Below are 14,216 nucleotides of genomic sequence, written 5' to 3' on the forward strand. Positions count from 1 at the left end.
GTCTGTTGGCTTAACAACATGAACGTTATTGGTGATGGTAGCTAGACCAATTATGAGGGAATGGTGGGGCAAGTAGCCCAATGAGCGTGGCTTAACGAAGGAGTGGCAGATGGAGAAGTGAGAGTGGCACATTCATCTTTGATAAGCTTGCCTTAGAACAGAAAATGAAAGATGGGTGGTAGTTGATGGGGAATGTGAGGTTGAGATTTTTTTTCTTTTTAAAAAAAATATGGAACACTTCACGAATTTGATTGTCAGCTTGCACAGGGACCATGCTCATCTTCTCTGTACCATTCCAATTTTATTATATGTGCTGCTGAAGAGAGCACGAATTTTTTTTTAAATTGTATGTATTTTAGGCATACTATAGAAAAGTGCACAAATCACAAGTATATGGCTCAACTCGGAAAACTTGGTGACCAAACTCAATTGTTTTTAAATCATTTTTAATATTAGGATACTTTTTATTGAGATGGAATTGACATATAACATTATATTAGTTTCAGGTGTACAACATAATGATTCAATATTTGTATATGTTGCAAAATGATCACTATAATAAGTCTAGTTAACATCCATCACCATACCAAACTCAACTGTTTTTGATCATAAAAGTGGAGAACAGCAGGGAACGGTGTCCTTTCCCTGGAGCCCAGTCGCACTCTGCATCCGGCTACCCAAGCCCAAGCCCGCTCTCCTCAGAATGCTGTTCACCTGAGCGCTTCCAGGAACGGTGTCTGTCTTTCCTCCAGGAAGCCTGTGAGACTCCAGCTCCAGGGATGGATCCTGATTAGTTTAAATGAATCATGGTCATATCATTCTCCTGCCCAATGACTGATTTGGTCCCTAGGCCTTGGACAATCAGCTATTTTCACGGGTAAAGGGGTGGACAAGCAAACTAGGTTGATCCAGTCAGACTGAAGGAAAGGCTTTATTCCATGGTTCAGGGGAAAGCTATTCACTCTCTTCCACTGGATGGGAACGAGAAAGCATGCTTCCATTGTTGCTGCTTGTGGTCTTCTTTCAACAGTGAAGGAAGGCAGCGTGAAGACAAAACCTTCACACAAAGGAGCGCCAAGCAAAGCAAGAGAACTGGAGAGAAATGGTGCCAGAGCCCCAACTGCTCTTCACTCAGAATCCTCAGGACCTCAGAATTTCCTGCTATATGAGGTAAAGGGGATTATTATTTTTTTCAGTTCAGTTCATATTTTCTGTTGCTTAGAGCTAAAAGCATCCTGACACAGGTAGGTGTCATTGCTCTCTTGGGTATGGATGAGGAAACTGAGGCTCAGAGAGGTGAGATTGCATGTTTCAGTCATGCAGCTAAACCTTTGGACCCACATCTGCTTGATTTCTAAGCTTCTGTGCAGCATGGCTCTCACTGGTCTGTATTTATTAGGGACACAGCAGAAAACAGATTGCATAGTCAGATGGGGTAATTAAGCAGAGTGTAATAAGGGGGCCCTTTACAAAGGTGTGGGCTGGTTTAAGGAAACCCCTCCCCCCAAAAAAGGTAAATGAAGCTCCCAGGGCTAGTAATAGACATGAGTCACTTATACTCCTAGATCCACAGGGACAAGGCAGAAAGGAGGAGATGGGGGCCTATTTGGGGAAACTGGAGTGAGCTGTGGCTCCGGACATAGGAGAGGGTCACCCTTTGGAGCTAAGGTCTTTGTAGGGGATTACAGCCGTGACCCAACCTTTGGCCAGACTGTGAGGGAGCCTGGGTGACAAATACTTTCGTTGCTTTCTTCTCCCACCCTTCAGTCTCCTGTTGGGCTCCCTTGAGAAGCCAGTGGGCAAAGGGGCTTGGATGACGCAGTCCATAGATCAGGGAACAGAGCAAGAAGAAGGAGGGAGGAAAGACCTGGAGGAGCAACTGGAAGAGATCCCACACAAGGAACCTCTCACTTCCTACCAGTTCCCAGACTCCCCCAGTGCTGTGGATTGGTTAACCGGGAGGAGACTCTGAGAAGATTAGCTTGCAGGACATCAGTATGAAGTGTTTTTGCCATCAACACCCATGGAAGAACGGGAAGGAGGTAGAATTGGGCAGAGAGAGAAGATGAGATGCAAAGCAGTCCAAAAGAAGGCCTCAGCCAAACACATGGGGAGCTCTGGGCCTGCGTGGTCCTTCAGAATTCTCCATAGTTTGGGGTAAGGGGCCTGACCATGTTATAGCCCAGTGTTGATCAGTCATGGGTTGCAGACTGAGTATCCAAGTGTCACTGTGAACTCAGACCCTTTGTCAAAAGTCCTTATATTGTTTGGATTTCCCTTTCTCAAGTGTACAGTTCCCTGAATCAATTGGCTAAGTCTCTTTGGAAAAAGATTGGGGGCAGTCACTTCTTGTATACTTGCCATGGTGTTGCTGGATTCTTCCTCCCAGAGACCTGGCTTCTCCTTCAGTTGATGAGTTCTGGTTCTGAAACCCGACTTATGTCTAGAAACTGATAAAGGAATCATGACTTTGAATTGGGATGACTGCCTTCAGACTCCTGATTATCCATCTTGGGCTTCTTTGAATTCTACAGACTGAAAAGCACCCTTGTTGATTGCTCATCTGGTTCACCTCCAGCGAAGCTCCTTTCTATTGACCATCTCCATAACCCCCAGCTGGTCAGGCCTCCTTCTGCCACTTTGACCTTGCCACTCATTGCATTACTTTCCTCCACCTGGCTTCTACTGGTTAAGTGCTGATACATGGCCTCGATTATTTTGGAGGTTTAGCATGCCCATTGCTAACAGATGTGAGCCCATGTCTGTGTCTCCTATCATCTGCCCTGGCCCATGGCGGGAGCCACCACCAAACTTCTTAGTGATGTTTTTGGCCCTCTCACTAGTCATTCCTCATTGTTTTGGTAAATGGTAGATGCTCTCTTTGAAACAAAGTGATCTGGTGGATTTTCTGGCTTTACGTAGTGTATCCACTTTGCTATGTCTTTTATTCCCTTTTTCCACTGTCTGGCACTGTAATTCTGGTATTTCTATCTCACTTAGTGTGGGCTATCCCCTTTCTCACGCTTCTAGAGGTCACCCTAGATGTGTGTGTGCACCATTTTCAAGGGTCCCTGTCAGAGTGTTAAATGCTGTGTCATGAGAGACCACTCCCACATCAATAAACTTCAGTCAAATTTGTTTTACCTACCTTAGTCCAGCACAAGCAGAATCCAGTCCTATTTATACTTTTCTGGCTACTACTGCACCATGGAGTTACTTTGGGCTATTGTCCTTCTCCTTCCAGCATGTCTCAAATTGGTTTATGTTATGATTTAAGTATAGTTATTGGTCAAGTGGCCAGGGCAGAGAGTGGGGATAGAGACTGAGCCGGCTCATGTTCTTTTGCACAGGCAAGATCTGTGCATGATCTTCAAGCAAAAGAAGAGTGGCAACCCTTCACTAGGGGGATTGGGCCACTTCCGCAGGCTTAGAGAGTGATTCAAGGTTTTTGAGTCCATCAACCTGGATGTCCTCATCCCATGTGTCAGAATCTCATTCTTTCCAGATCAAGGCCCTGATTGTGGCACAGCTGATCTACCTTGGTTGGGAGTTTAATCTACGAAACTCGACTGTCCCTGGGTGAGGTGCACAGCTCTCTGCCCTCCTGCTGAGGAGATGAAAAGCACTTTATTTGTCATCAAGGAAGTACTCTGCCTTTTACACTTAGCTTTTTATTGCCAATTTATCCATCTCAGCTTTTTGTTATCTTTATCCAGAGCATCAACAGATGGCAACAGCCAGTCTATTCCACTATCCTTGCAGTTGCTATTTCCCCCATTTTTCCCTCAAAATCCAGATAATGCATTCCCTTCCATCAATTCTTGTTCACCATCTGTAAAAGTTTCAACAATTGCACCATTACCATGTGCCAGGGCTATCTGTGCTGCTCCTATTATCAGAGATGGGGCCGCATTGCCAGCAGGTGGGCAGGTGATCCAGTTTGAAATTCTCATCTTGGCATTTGTTTTCTCACTGCTGAAACAAACTGTGTTGCCAGTTGGGTTCCCTGGGAAGCCAACCGTGAAGTAGAGAAAGGCATGCCGGCAGCTTATTTGTGAATGCAACTTAAAATTCATTTGTATGCATGTGGCTAAGTTTTGTTTCTTTGAGCTGGTGATGCCCCTGCAATGGAAAATCTGACTTGTAGCCTTAAAATATCTGGCCTCTTCAGAAATTTTTTGGGTAAGACAGCCAAATAATAACACTCATTTAATGTAAGGAGAGGACAAGTACAGAGACTGACAAAGAATGTCTTTCCCTGCTAGATGTTGTCAGATTAATAAGGAAAAGTAGTAAACAGTGAAAATCCCTTAGGAAGCAACATTTAAAAGCTGTTCACAAATATGTCATTTAACAGAAATCATACTCACCTTTCCCCTATTTTTCTATCATGAATAGCTGCTGCAGATAGAAATTTACATATATATGTGAATATGCATTATATGAAATATATAATTTATAGTCTATGAGTTTACTGTTCTGATAATTTGCATAGATTTGTAGATTTAATTCTTTTGGAATATTGTTAGATAATTTCATATTACTCATTCTTGTCCTGTAGAGTTAAATATCTTGATACCAAATTCAAAAATATCACAGTATAATTATAATGTAAACGTCCAAATAATAATTTTAATAATGTTAGTAATAGTAATAACATCGGATATTTATGAAGTGCACCTTTTGTGGCAGACTCAGTGCTCAGTATCTCAGTGTTGTTATCCTCCATGACGCTCACAGGCGTCTCTGACTCCTCAGCCCATAGTCCTAACCTCTGCCCCGTAAAGGCAGCTGTGCTAGTCTGGAGTGTGCTGTTCTTCACCGCATCAGCTCGTCCAATTCACTGACAGCTTACCCCCGATAACGGTCATGAAAAGAGCCTTCTAAATTCCATCCTTTTACTCTTTCACGTCAGGTGGATTCATTTGGATCATTCTATGAAATTGACTGTTGTCCATCAAGATCCAACCAAAGAAGAAATAGCAAAATGCTGAGGGTGGTCACAGACTTTCTAGTTCCCCAAGGAGCTCTGCTCCTTGTGCTTTTGGATCTCTGCACGTGGCCTTCCTTTGGCTGAGCATGGCCTGCCCCCTCCACTGCTGACCCGACAAAATTCTCTCACCTCTAAGTTTCAGTTCAAACATTGCTTCTTGTTTTTGTGATGCCTTTTGAGTTTCTCAGGTTGACAGAGGCATTTGCCTATGCTCTTTGTTCTCGTTCTCTCTCCCTTGCTCTCTAATCTCCACACTAAGAATGATTTTCTTTCTAAAATGGAATTATCTGTAGAGCTGTTTGTCTATCAGGTTAGGAGATACTTCAGAGTGTGTTCTGAGTCTTTTAATCCCTCCCAGCACTTTGCACAATATCTTGCACAGTTGGTTGGTTGAATGAGTAAATGCAAGAATAGATCAAAGCTCAGAGAGTGCTAGGACTAAAGGGACATTTAGGCAAAAATAGCCATTTCAGGATAAAAATGTAGAGCATGTGGCTTAGTTATCAGTGCACACACACTGGATATGCCATCAATAAACGTCTCTCCTCATCCCGGGAAGGGCTGCTTGCAGCCTTTTGCTACTTTTCTGGACTGGAACAGGAATCCCTTTTCTCTAGCAGTTCACATGAACAGGACACTAAACAGCTAGTTTGACTTTGTCATCAATGACCTCCCTAGTTCGTTGACTGAATTAAAGTCACTGTGAACTTATATATGCCACCTCATTGCAGAATTCTTCATTCACTGCCAACTCTTAACAACGGAGCAGAAAATTTCTTCCTTGCTCTCTAGTGCCCCTTTTAATACCTTTAGTACCTCCTTCCTCTTGTAGGTTCTGTCAGATCTTTAATAGTCCATATGCAGATTCTCTTCCTTCTACCACATGCCCCCCAGGAGAAGGAACAACTCATGCTCTTGAATTGTGTAGATCTCAAAGGAAAGTCAGTACAGGCCCTTTCTCTAATCCCTCATGTGATTAGATTACCCGTACTTTAGAAACTTTTCTAGAATTAAGAGGCAATAATTGGGAGATAAGAAAGAACAGGACATTGGATTGAATTGTTAAAAAGTGGACTCATGTAGAAGAGGAAACCTCCAGGGTCCTACCAGGGTCATGTCACAATCACTGTGGCGTCACAGTTGGGATCCTGCCAGGAGATAATGGTTTAGCGGCTGTGCTAATTAATGAGATGGAGAGAAAAGTTAGAGCTTATCTTCCTTTTTCTTCCACTGAAATATTTTTTCCTCAGCATCTTTCCTCTGCGTTTTCTGAAAGAAGCAATGCTGGATCTGAGATTCTGAGTCTGCCTCTGTCTTCAATTCTAGCAACCACGTTGTGACGTGTGGTGTCTCAGCTCTGATGTGTAGGTGCTGAAGGGCAGATTCTGAGCGATTCGTTGTGATGTGCAGGACAGTATTCAGGTAATTAGCTAGACTCTAGATAGGTCAGGCCTAACTAGACCTAACTCTAGGCTAGCCTGCGATTCCTCAGTCCTGTCACATGTCAAGAATATTCACCAACCACATTTGATGGAGCAATTCATTAATGGACACTTTCGACCTCACAGTATCAAATTGGAAATTCTTGCTCAGTGTAAATTGATACTGGCTTTGCCTTTTGCTGCATTATTTTAAAGGAACCTGAAGTAGAATGACCTGTTCTTGTAATGCACATCAGCTCCTCTTTATAATAAAAATGAGAACTCAGGGCCTGGCTTTCCCCCATTTCCAGTAACTGGCTTCATTAGAGACATTGTTAGGGCCATGAGAAATATCTTCTCATATAAAATTTAATATAAAAATAAATATAACAGAATTTTGGGCGAAGATAAAATGATAGGTGACTCTTGGACAACTATTATGTGGGTAATCTCAATAGAATTGGGGTCCTGTTTCAAGTGAGTTGAGAAGGGGCTTATCCTTTATTTTGTATAAGAAGCAAGGTTGAGGCAAATTGTGAAGCCATTAATGTTGAGTCTGAAACTATGGGGTTGATGTTTTTTAGGCACCACTTTTTGTTTTTTCTCTTTTCTTGTCATTCTGATGACCAATTTCTGTGATGCTCACTGGGTCAGAAATCCACTGTTTCTTAATGGGCCATTAAAATTTATCGGTCTGATAGCCTAAAAATTGCATTTGGGGCAAAAGAACAAATAGCCAACAAAAGGTGAGTGTGCCATACTGCATACCCAAACAAGAACGGACTTGTTTTAGGTATCGTTTAAAATTTAAACAAATTATTTTAAATTTGAGATTTTATGAAGATCGTGTTAAACGATGAATTGAGATCAAAAGAGACCTTGGGAAGATTTATGTTGATTTTCCTTTAACACGTGTAAACACACCCAGAAAACACATTATAAATAACACACAGCCGCCACTACAATATGAGCCTTCCGTTAAGGTCCGGGAATCCCTTGCCCAAGGAAATGTCTCACTCCTGGTTCTCTGTGCATCACCTTCTTTTCATGTCATGGTCGTTCTGTTCCCGCCCTAATTCTTTCCTGCTTTGCCCTCTGATCTGGATTCACTCACATTCAACAGGTCACCTGCTGGGATCAGGGCAGCTTACCAATTCCACAGCGTTCTCACTTTCCCTGTCTGCAGTTGTTCAAGGCCACACTTCAAATTTGGTTTTTACCAACTGCGTTTCTCTGTCAGTGTTGGGGTGTAAAGCTGGGCACATCAAGGTACCACCTCTCTGATTCTATAAACTGCTTATTGTAGCTACTGCTTATAAAATATTGATGCTGCAGAGGTGGACAGGCTTTATCAGCCCCCGTTGTTTTGGGAGGATGGAGTGGCTTTCAGCTGGAGTACATCTAAAAATGGTCTCTCCCGCTGCTGAAAGCCTGACACTGGAGATGATTTGTGTTTCGCTCTGTCAGTTTCCCTAGCTGACGTCAGCAGTTAAAACGACCCATTTGCTACTTCATGGCGTTTTGCTTTTTAACCGGTTCATGTATCCCATGTTTGTGATTCACAAACTCTCAAGATAGACACCTCCTGAGAGGCAAGTGATGGACAGTAGTATGGAGGTTGTTCTAGACTACAGACTGTGCTGTGCTGACAACCACTGCAGGTTCCACGATTCACTTGGCTTTTGGTTATTATGATGAAGTCACTGAACCCTCAATAGAAGTTTTAGTTCATTCCCTCATTATCTGATTATAGGTACTGACGGAATGGGAATAACGGAGACACACAAGCATACAGGCATGCACATGAATAGTTTATTAAGGGCTTACTTCGTACCAGACACTGTTCTAACTGCCTGACATATTTTAATTCTTTTAATTCTCTGATTATTTCCACTGGAATAATAAAATTTTAATTTATATTTATTCATACTGCCCCTTTACACTTTCAGTGTCCTCCACTGTTCTAATCCACAACAGAATTAAATAGTAATATTTATTAACACCGCCACTTTACGCTTTGAGTGTCTTCCACGCTGAGGTAGGTGATATTATTATTATTTCATAAAAGAGGAAACAGGCACAGAGAAGTTAAGTAATTTTCCTGAAGCTACATAATTTCTAAAAGGTGAAGCCAGCTTTGGATCTTAGGTAGTCAAGTTCAAGTTCACGCCTTAAAGACCACACTGATCATCTCTCCAACCTTTTGGGAAGCCTGGTTTAGCCCCAACATCAGCAGTTGAGGTAAAAAAAAAAAAAAAAAAAAAAAAAACCAAAGAAACGAAAAAAAAAACCCTAAAAAATCTAGTTGCTACTCGACGGCAGGTTGCTGCTTAACCGGTTCGTAAACGTGTGCTCTCTCTGTGCTGCTCCTTCCGCTGTTCTGCCTCCTCTTCCAAGACCTTTACTATAAACACACTTGGAAAGGATTTAATAATTTAGAAAGAACGTGATAAGATGAATTTCCCCCTCTTATTCTGAGACCACTGGGTATCTAGCTATGATGGAAATAGGACAAAAGGCAGAGGTCATAAGGAAAGTAGAAGCAAGAGGGAGGAATGAAGATAATCCCTACTTCGTAAGTTTTTCTAGGATTAGCTCCTGTTTGCCACTTTCATTGTTTACTAGTGAAAATGAACAGAGAGAAATTACTAGGACATGCATCTTCCTTGAGAAACTCATCATTTCGATATGTCAAGGGCTCAGCCCTTTTTTTGTGGAAGGTACAAAGATGTATTAGAAAATGTCTCTGCCCTGCGTCCTCTAGTGAAAGAGATCTAAGCTCATCGAAAGCAGGAGTCTCATCTTAATCATCCTTTTATCTTCCCCCTGGCTCACAGTGCAGCAGCTTCCAATAAACGCTTGTTGGATAAATGCTGGGAATGACAGTCTGCGGTTCAGCTCTGGTAGTGTAAGTTGAAGGGTCTGAGTTCCTGGAAGACATCCTCGGGCACCCAGATGTCTTGAGCCCCGCTGCTGTCCTCTTGTTAGCAGAGACTCACATTCGCCAGCAGGTGGCAGCAAACCTTTGCTTTTGCTTCTCTCTCAGTGGGGATAAATTCCAAGCTCACGGGGTCCTGCCTCTTCCACTTGATGCCTTTTGGATCTAGGTTGCTAAGAAATTCACTTCCATAAACATCATCCTCAACAAGCGCCCCGCTTCAGAAGAAATTAAATTCCCGTAGAGGAATTAAATCTTTAAAATAACCCACCTGCTTTGCCAATTTTTGCTTTGTAGGTTCTGTGTGCCAGTGGTGGTGGCCATGTGGGGAGAAATTCTGGACACAACCCCCACTGGGAAAGTGCTGCTTCTGCAGGTGGGCTGTGTGCCTCCTCTGTCCATTAAAGGCTTGTCTTGCAGAGAAGCAAACTGGGAGATATTATAGGGTGACTATACGTAAAGGTGGCCTAGGACACACTGTTCTGTGTCTGAATGTCCCAATATACTTATTAATGTGCCCCCTTACACTATCAAAGTGCCCTTGTTTGGATGGTAAATGTCATGGTCATGAGTGGTCTAATATCTTCAGCTGGGTCATTAGGTCAGAGTGAGAAGGGAGTCAGAAAGACTCCAGGGCTGGAGAGGTAGGGTGGGAAGATGAGGTTCCTGAAGAAAGGAGAACTTTGGGACTTGGGGAAACTTTTTCTTCCCTTGTCTTCCAAAGTTGGACTGGTTTGTGGCAAAATTTGAAGGAGGTGGTACATTTTTTCTGTCCTCCAGCGTGCTGCACAGCTTCCTGTTTCCTTCTCCTGAAGATGTCCTAGGTACCTGCACTTCAGGTCTAAAGGGCTGTGCTTTCCAGTCAGGGATCTAGCCATCAGGTGGCCTTCGGCGAGGGCTCTGCTGAAACTAATCAGACCACGTGCAGGACCTTCCCCTGGTAAACTGACGGCAGACACTGGAGATCTAGAGACGGGCAGCAGTGTGAGTGTGTGTGTGTGTGTGTGTGTGTGTGTGTGTGTGTGTGTAGGGGGAGTTGGAGGTGGGTCAGAGGGACAGGGATCTATTTTTGGCAGGAACCTGAGCTGCCTGCAGGACCTTAATAAATCCCGTCATCCATGGAGGGTGTGTGGTTCTAAGAGGTGGGTGTAGCATTGTGGTTAAGAGGGTCCCTTTTGAAGATGGAGAAGAGTGGCCTGAATTCAGACTCTGCCACTTATTAGTCATATGAATACAGATAAGAAACTCCTCAGTGTCTTCATTTCTAAAATGGGGTTAGTAATATCTATGTTCTTGGCACAGTGCTTTATGTGTGGTAAATATTGAATAAATTGTAGTTATTGTTAAAGCTGGTTCCATAGAAAAACTAAAATAGTGTAATTATTTTTGTGTGTGAAATTAAGTCTTTAAATGTGTCTATAATATTTTAATTTTTGATGAAGGCATATAGTCCTTAATTATTTCCATAATGAAATTAAAAAAAAAAAGAATTTAAGCCTAGGAATCAGAACTTGGGCATTGGTACCAGTTCTGCCATTAACTACTTATATGACCTGTTGTAAGTCCCTGGGCTCCTCCAGGCTTTAGTCCTTTATGCGCAGAGGAGAGGTGTAGGGTCTGATCTTTGCTTCTGGACCTTTTGGGGATAGCTGTGTGTTTCCCATGAGATGCCTGCACATAGTGTGGCGGAGCCCCTGCCCCTATATTCTGGCTGGTTGAGTCTATTAGAGCCTTGGGCTGAGGAGGCGGAGATCACGGGCTTGATTCCTCATGGCACAGTTAGTTTCCTTGTGTTTCAAGATTGCCTCTCTGACCTCAGTCATATGTTCTACAAGTGCAAAGAAGGGCACTGCCACCAGCATGGGGTATTCAGCCACGTCATCATGACAACTAGTAGGGGACAGAAAGATGAAACAGGGGGTCACCAGATAGTGAAGGGTTGACCAGTGAAATTGCCTACGTGTGAAAAGGAGCCTATCAGCTTCCTGGGATCACTTACCATCGTGGTGACCTCCTCCTGATCACTGTCCGTTTCTTAGTAATTAGTAAAACTAAGTAATGTGGGAGTTTAAGTAAATCTTAGGATTCTGAATTGGCTCAAAATAATTCTCTCATTAATGGCAAGGCATTTGCTAGTTAGAAGAAGCAAAACACATCAGAGATAAAAGATTTCTGACCATTTAGGAAATCTCTGTTTTAAAATTTAAAAAAGCAGGGGTGGGGGGTGGAGAGGGGAGTGGATAGGGTGGGGGAAGCTCCAGCTCTTGGTGTGATTTGCATGTTACTATGTTAGTAGAACGCAGAGATGGTGACCCAGGCCTGGACGTGGGCCCCAGCAGCTCAAGGTGGGTGGGCTTTTGACTAGCACTAGAATCTGGTCTTGGAACAGCTACTTTCCAAGACAGGCAGTCGTTTGCCTAAGGTGTTGATCCTGTGCTGTGGTGTTGACCAGCCAGCCCTTTAGGGCTCTGCAACAGAGATCTCAACTCGGGTATTTAATGAGCTGAATGCCTTCCGCCAGACGCTATTTCCTACTAGAAGATCCATCTTCCTCTGGATATAGCAGCTTTTTTCCATTTAATGAGGAAGATCTGATTTGCCAAAAACCAGTAAATCCAGACAAAAAAGGTAAGACTTTCTGCTTTCAAGATTAATGAACCCGAAGGTTGGTGTGTGTGCAGATCCTTTTGATCCCAATGGCCTGCAGAAGACGAAGACGGAGCAGACCACATATTTAGGGCAATATTTTTATTCTTACTTGGGGCCGAATTGAGATTTTTCGAGGCCCAAAGATCCACAAAGATTATAGTCCCTGCCCTGTCACGTAATTCAAAATAATAGAAAAAAAATTCTAAACTAAAATGTAAGTATAAGAAAGTTAAGCAAGTCAGTTATGATTTCCTATGACTATTTTGATAATTTTTTTTGAAATGTCCAAATCGAATTCTTCAATTTATTTTCCCTCATCCCCCTCTCCCCTCTTTTGCCTGGCAGGTGTGCCTAACGTGCCTATTTGGCAACAAAGCACTTCCTTCCCGAGAGTGGCATTTCTCCCACTGTGGTACTGGGGTCACCTGCATCAGATCATGTGGGGAGCTTGACAAATGAAGATTCCAGGGACCTCAGGCCCCTCCCAATGTAACTCATCAAAACATCTGGGGCTGGAATCTGTTTCTTTTTTTGAGGAAGGTTAGCTCTGAGCTAACATCTGCCGCCAATCCTCCTCTTTTTGCTGAGGAAAACTGGCCCTCAGCTAACGTCCGTGCCCATCTTCCTTTATTTTATGTGGGGCGCCTGCCACAGCATGGATTGACAAGCGGTGCATAGGTCCGCACCTGGGATCCAAACTGGTGAACCCTGGGCTGCTGAAGTGGAACATGTGAACTTAACCGAACTTAACCGCTGCACCACCGGGCCGACCCCTCTGGAATCTGTTTCTTAACGAGCGCCCCAAGTGATTATTGTACAAACTACAACAAAGCTTAAGAAGTACACTTAGAATGTTCTGATGCAAAATTCTACAGCTCTCATCATTGAGGAGCTTCTTAAAAAACACAGACAGTCCCTCGCAGGTTCTGCGGATGCAGGTAGCCTTGGAGAGACCTCTGGAATGGCTAGACAGGACAAGCTCCATTGTGATTCTATTGAGAATTATATCCTAGACCCGTGCAGTTCAATAGAAATGATACCAGCCACATCTCTGTTTTAAATTTTTCTAGTAGTCACTTTAAAAAAGAAAGTGAAACAGGTGAAATTCATTTTAAAAATATTTTAATTTAACCTAACATATCCAAAATATGATTTCAACATGTAATCAGTATACAAACTATTGAGATCTGCCGCATTCTATTTTTCACGTTAGGTCTTTGAAAGCCGGCGTGTAGCTCACACCTGCAGCGCATCTCAGTTTGGATGGGCTGCATTTCCAGTGCTCAATAGCCGCACGTGGCAAGTGGCTGCTTGATTGCATAACGAAGTCTGGACAGTCCCTCCTTTAATCTGAAAGTGCTGGATCTCGGATGTTTTAAACAAGCTATTTTGTCTGTGGTCTCAGTTACCTTTGATTCCTAAATATCCTTCTTACAAAATTCTTCCTTCATGAATGTTTTTTTAGTCACTAATTGCCCCTGCCCTTCCCCATTGCTCCCATCTTAGTTCAGGCTTCCCCCATCCACCCCGTGACTCCATCCTGCACTACTAAGAAATCTCTCCCTCCTCTGCTTTCTCTTCTCTCCAAACCAACTTGCCTGATAAATGTTCCATTGTTCTTACAACATAATTTTCATCCTGACACCCTCTTCTGGACCGTAACACTTCTAGGATATCATCGCAGAGTTGACAGTTGAAGGGAGTATGTTTATCATCCGTTAATATTAGCTATCACCTATTATACTTTTACAGTGTAGATGCCCCCACTGCATGTTCTTTGACATCCAATCACACTGTGAGGTAGGTATTGTTATGCTCATTTTACGGATGATAAAATGAGGCTTGTAGTGATAACCATAAGACAACAGACAGTAAGAGGCAGAGCTGGCCTCAAATCCAGGTCTTTCACTCCACATTCCAAGCTCCTCTGCGTCACACTCTCTCTTGGACCATCCAGTCCTACATTCTACAACACAGGAAACCTGCAATTGCTCACCTCTAACACATCTAGTGTTGGCTGCCACATCTCTAGTAATGGAAGGATGCTGCATGAGGGGCATTCCCTTCTACTGTTGCTGTTTTGAGAGCTTTGTGTCATTCAAGTTCAAACTTTGCAGCCTGATTCTGAATGTTTTCCATAATCTGGCACTAACGTGCATTTTCAGCCATATCTCCCACTATCTCTCCAACCTCGTGGCATATTTTGTGCGCTGAT

At 43.1% G+C, this 14,216-nt stretch overlaps 1 non-coding gene across 1 annotated transcript; it reads right to left on the minus strand.

Moving 5' to 3' along the window:
* Nucleotides 1-223: 223 nt before the first annotated feature.
* LOC139079489 (U6 spliceosomal RNA) lies at nucleotides 224-329 on the minus strand. The gene has a single exon (XR_011533183.1). It is a non-coding gene; the product is annotated as a U6 spliceosomal RNA (small nuclear RNA).
* Nucleotides 330-14,216: the final 13,887 nt, after the last annotated feature.

This window comes from Equus przewalskii, chromosome 25, assembly GCF_037783145.1.
Source record: "Equus przewalskii isolate Varuska chromosome 25, EquPr2, whole genome shotgun sequence".
Classification (NCBI taxonomy): Eukaryota; Metazoa; Chordata; class Mammalia; order Perissodactyla; family Equidae; genus Equus; species Equus przewalskii.